This window comes from Antennarius striatus, chromosome 18 (genome assembly GCF_040054535.1).
Source record: "Antennarius striatus isolate MH-2024 chromosome 18, ASM4005453v1, whole genome shotgun sequence".
NCBI lineage: Eukaryota > Metazoa > Chordata > Actinopteri > Lophiiformes > Antennariidae > Antennarius > Antennarius striatus.
In genome coordinates, this window is record NC_090793.1 from 8,145,622 (window position 1) to 8,151,835 (window position 6,214).

The window sequence follows — 6,214 nt, forward strand, 5'->3', positions numbered from 1 at the left end:
ATTACCATATGCTATGTGTTCCTTCTTTGTCATTAAAAATCATACAGGAACATGTAGAGAAAATGTGCACAAGCCCAAACATTTACTCAAGGAACAAGAAAGATACAAAGTTCATTTTTAAACTTTAACATATTTAACATTAAATGGATTCTGTGTGTCTTGAAGTTGTTTTCCTCAGTGGATGTTCCTGCTCAGAGTTTTCTACTGGGATAAACAAAAAGGAAAAATATAGTTTAATTCACTTGTTGCATCTAAATTCATTATATGTGTTTGTTTGTAAATTTAACTCACTGTGGAACCAATGCCATGGATCTTTGCACCCACTTTCTGGCAGGATTCGCACACAAAATTTTGTTTTTCACTGTCATGAAACTGTGAAGACAAAAAAAAGAGGTCAAGGTGTCTGAAGCTGGCAAATTTGACATAAGTATACTTTATTTTTTTTCTTACATCACTGCGTTGATGTTGCAGTAATCTGTGTCCCTCTGGACCCGGTAGTATTTCAGGAATCTCACTGGGACTGGACTTTCATGGTACTGCGTGCAGCAAGTGAGGCCTTGAGAGATGAGGAGGACAAAACAGTCAGAAAGGGCAACAGTTAATGGAAAAATAGTCAATAAAGAAAAATGAAACACAATACAAAACAAATACATTCTCTGTGTAGTGTTTGTACTTACTGCATTCACTCAGTGCTGCCAGCAGCACGAGCATAATGAAGACACACCCGATGAGCTTTGCCATCCAGTCACAGCTTCTCCCCAACAACAAATCAAGGTTTCAATCTGGATTCTCAGACAGGATGGTCTGATCATGGTTCTTCTGGCAGTGATATTTAAACACTCAGCCAGTAGGAAAATAATGACCCACAGACAGAGAAGCTGGAAATACCAGCGCTCAAATGTATTTGGGTCAAATGGGAAGGTTGACAAACACTTTCACTCCCCACAGTGGCACAAACCGCCTCCTCCACAGCCCGATAGCAGCGATCAGGACACGTGTGCTACTCGCCTTTCGTAGAAGATCGTGGCATGATGATCCCACACTGACAGCATTCAGATGCTGTCAGTGCTGGGTTTTTAACAGCCGTATTGTAGAAGCAGCGTTTTAAATTAAAGGGTAAATGTATCTGAGTATTCACAGTATTCATGAGTACTTTAGCTGCATTAACAGCAAACACTAAAGAATAATGAATAAATTAATGAAAAACAAAACAAAACAACAAAATCTGCAACCAAACGAAAATCAAATTGTAATAACAATGTAATGCAAATATGTAATGTCATTATCACATCATAACATATATACTATATGAAAATAGATAGATAGATAGCTAGATAGATAGCTAGATAGATAGCTAGATAGATAGATAGATAGATAGATAGATAGATAGATAGATAGATAGATAGATAGATAAATGTATTGTCTATAAACATATATGAGACATGTATTATATAACACAATACAGCAGTTTGAGATAAACCCCAAAACCACACTCCACCTCACATCCTGCTTACTTTGTTTCTGATTGCAGATGCTTTATGAAGCAATGAAGGAAAGATGCTGCTCATTTTGAATAGCTTTAGTTTTTGGATTATATACAGATCTGTTTTTGGGCGGCAGTGGCTCAGTGGTAAAGCGGGCGGTAGAGCGGGTCGTCCTATGATTCAAGATCGGCGGTTCGATTCCCGCTTCCACCCAAAAAAAAATACCCGGAGGTGAGCTGACAGTGGGAGGTGTCAGCTCATCTCCGGAGCACTGCCGAGGCACCCTTGAGCAAGGTGCCATCCCCTTTACAAATTGCTCATTTGAGGCGCACCAAGAAGGAGCTGCCTGCCACTCTACCTCCCTTGCATGCCTACAGGCCCCCTTGTGTGTTGTGTGTATTACAGGGGCCTGTACACACTAATATGCAGGCGTGTGATTTGATTGACTAACAAAAACTAGAGTGTGCATTCTTAATTTCCATTCGGGGATTATAACAGTGTATTAAATTAAAATTAAATATATACTGATTTTGCATGATCTTCAGTATATCTGCTCCAGATCTCAAAGAATGGATGGGATCTGTATTAGAAGTTGTATCACATGATAAAGATTGGTTTTTCACTCATAAGATGGCTGACACTGAGATCACCTTTATAAAGGCAACATTTTTATGATGTTTCATACTTTGACTATAAGAAGTGCATATTTAAATAAAAAAATTAAACGACAAATGTAATAAATGTCATAAAAGCGACGATGATAGAATCCCTGGAAGTTGTTTCAGCTTTAGGTCCTGGTGATGTGGTTTCTAATACAGGCCAGTTTGAGCTGAACAGAACAAAAGAAGTCACATTTGTCCTGTAAAGAGACCCATCCTAGGGCTTCCACAAAAAAAAAAAAAAACCTTTTGTATGAGTAGGTATTGAGCTGGGTCGTTTTAATCAATTAAATCAGTTGTAGCAGATTTTAGCCCCCCAAAACGGTCAATTTCAGTGACCAATAAATCTGTCTCGTACATATGGGCGCTGTTTCTTTACAGCAGACACAATGTCTATGCTGAAATTTAATAATAAAAAAAGTGTGGCAGGAAACAGACTGGGAGCTGAATGCTGCAACCGTGGTGTGGTTTGGATGGAAAGCATATTATGCAGGCATAAATAGACAATAAGTGTACCATGACCTCTTTTAATGCTCCCCACGTTGCTTCTTCCTCTGAAGCAGGGTTCTTATGAGTGTTCTAAGTGTTCCTCTGGCCCAGAAAAGAACCACATTGCAACCTCAAAATAACCTACTTGTGCAGCCCACAGAAGGTCAGTGCACGGCGAATTGTGTGAAATGTCTTACTCGTCAAATTGATTTGGAGTAATGTGTTGGTTAAATATTCTAACATTGACAGTATTAGTATTATATAAATACATGAGTTGCACCTTTGTAAATTCCCATGTTGCCTCGTCTTGTTATATTAAGGTGTGTTACGTCTATTTCAGGATTATCACAGTTCCCATTCTATTTAGTTTGCTTTCTTCGTACCTAAAATAAATAATCGGCACTTTGTGTCATTCACATGTGAATGACAAAAAGATTATAGTGTGTATTGTATATGGGTGATATAATGCTACTTTACCCCTATCTCTTTCTTTTCTTTTACTGGGGAAATTGAGGGGGAATTTTCTATGCTGCTGTAACTTCATCTTTTCCAAAGTGGAGGTTTCCTGTTCTCTGAGGAGTATAAAGGGCCTGCGATCGAGAGCTCATCAGCACAGCCTCTCTGACTCCACCTGAGGACGGGTCGAACAGTCAAGCTCAGAGACACTGCTGCCAACAGAGAGGAAGACATGGTGTCACTCAGAGTCACAACGATGGCGATCACGCTCCTCAGCTTCTGTCTCCTGGTCAACAACACGTCGGCTGGTAGGTTTCCTCTCTAATGTCAGTCTCCAGATTTTATTTCATTTTTGTATTTAATCGGATGAACTTTTCATGTATTTCACAGCATATCGAAGATGTTGTCGAAGCTACATGAGCCGCAAAAGCATAATACCATATGGTAAAATCAAGGGGTTTTCAGTCCAGACCGTCAAAACCATGTGTCCCATCAATACCATCATGTGGGTATCAATGAAATGATGTTCATACACCATGCAATGTTACATTAGGCGTGTGTGTATATATGTTTAATGTCTGTTTTAATCTATATATATAGATTTCACACAACAGAAGGTAAAGCCTGCGCCAATCCCGCTCTGAAGTGGGTGATAGATTACGTCAACCGCTTAAGGTAGGCCTTTTTGAAACACGCAACATAAATGACAAATGGTATAACCCTGTTTCTCACAAGACTACCACTAAATGTGATATTTCTTATTACAGGATGGAAGCGCAGAAGATTCACAACAACACCACACAGACGCTGAACTAGTGGTGTGGCATTTTGAGGAGACGTTGGTGCTAAACTGCAACAAAAACTGAATTATTCAATATGAAATGTTTGTGAGTTTGCATGTGGTCAGCATTACTTTTTGTATTTTGTGTTTTGCATCATGTGCCATTATATTTGCACGTGTTGTTATGTTTAATTCAAAGCTAAATGGTTTTGTGGCTTTCTAAATAAAGGTAATTATAATATGAGTTGGTGACAGGTGTCTTGAACTCGTTCAACAGCATATCAACTTCTTTTTATCTCAACTTCCTTGTTGATTTTATCGCAGCCAGAAATTCCAGCTTGGAAATTTTATGTCTAGTAATCAATATGTGGGAAATAGCTAACAACCTGGTAGATCAGGTTAGGGCTAGGGTTAAGATCAGAACAGGAATTTCCACCTGTATTGTCTGTATTCAACTGGCTGCTCTAATCCTGCTTCGGCCGCTTTGAAGGTCGGGGTGTTTGTGGCATTTAACAATACTTCAGTTTAAATTTCCCCTTAGGAAATGGCTTTACTATCGTTAGAATAAAACTTATTATTTGTCTTCTTGTTACAACGCATTATGGAAGTCATTCATTTCCATGTGTGTTATATTTTGGGTTTCAACTCTGACTCAATATTGACTCTTAAGCTTTAAGTTTAAATTTAAGGAACTTTGTCTGATGCAATTCAGTAACAACCAAAAGAGTCTTAAGAGAAAATTTGAAGGATAAACTTGAAGGGATGACACCTCTGAGGGAATTAAATTCATTAGCAACATTTTTATTATTCATGAATTCAAATTTTTTCTTTTGCGATAAGTTTGTTATATCCTCTTTTAAACACTGTCTCTACAGAGACAAGGTCCTTTAAATGCATTTATTGATTGATTAGAAAATAAACCAGTAAAATCAGGGAAACCTTAAAACATTTGATAAAAACTAAAACCTGAGTATCAAACATTTGCAGGTCAAATATTAACAATTCGTCGTCTCCTTGCATCCTTCTGTGTGAGGTGACTGCAGCTTTGAGATGGGACAGGAAGCTGACTTTTATCCCTTCCAAAATAAAATACCTCTTATTCACCCCACCTGTCACGTTTATCTTGGCAGATTTTGTTACAAGATGATACACGAGGAGCCTCTCACATAAAATTAGACTAATTTAATTACAGGAAAGCCAAATACAGTGATAAAAACCCCCACAATTTGCAGCATGTCTGCACATAGTCTGCAAGAAAAGTCTTCGAGCACTAGATGGAGACGATGTCCCTTCAGAGGAAGTGAAACAACGACTCAGAAGTTCCTTTTTGACTTTGATCAGGGCTGTCTGTAGCAATGACGTCATCACGCAGCCTGATGGGCATTGTCAAGACATGGCTAAAAATTGTAGTAGAGGTTTAGAAAATTGTTGATTTTTCTTCCTATGTAACTGAACTCTGATGGGCGGTGGAGCATTTAGCTCAGCAATCATCCTATCCTCCTCTCTCCACTCCTTTAACTCAGCTCTCCACACGTTAAATTATAATTACAATTTTATTTCACTTTGCAAAAGCTATCTCAGTCAAAATTTATGAAGCCAACCCAACCCTCAAACTACAGTCGAGTTTTCCACTTTGCAATATGATATTAATAATACTGAAACACCTGAGTAAAGGCTTGTGCAACTAAAATTAATGAAGATTATAACTATGAAGTATTTGCAAATACTTGAATGCTGCAGGGATGTTAAGTAAATATCTCCTAGAAATAGCTCTTAGAAACATTTACCTGCAACAGCAATGCTAAACAAACAAAAAACATGAGGGTGGTTTCTTTTTTTTTCTCCTGCTGTTGCAGGAATCCATCCCGAATGAATGGAGACACCTTCGCGACTGCATCGCCTCCACTGGACAGAGTGCTTTTCTATGAATAATACAGACACTGAGGCGAGAGGGATGGCTGTACATACGGCTATAAAAAAAAAGTCAGAGTGGAAAACTAATGCATTTAAAGTGCATTTTAAAGTCACCAATTGATTTGTATTTTTCATTTTTATTTTTTACCAATTCTCATTTGGAATTGATATTTTTAAATGTGCCATACTTCAGTTTGTTCATGAATTCACAAAGAAATGGCGATAGAAGAATCTGGTATTATGCAGATGAAAACCTGTATTGTGTTTAGACTTTCAATGTTCCACTGACGTATTACTTTGATTTAAATTATTGATCCAACTGCAACTTTACTTTAAATTTAAGCTGAATTTCTGTACCGCACTGGTCTTTCTTTTAAAAGAATTTCACTTGGTATAGAGTACGGCCTATCATATCATACTTTCCCAGCGAG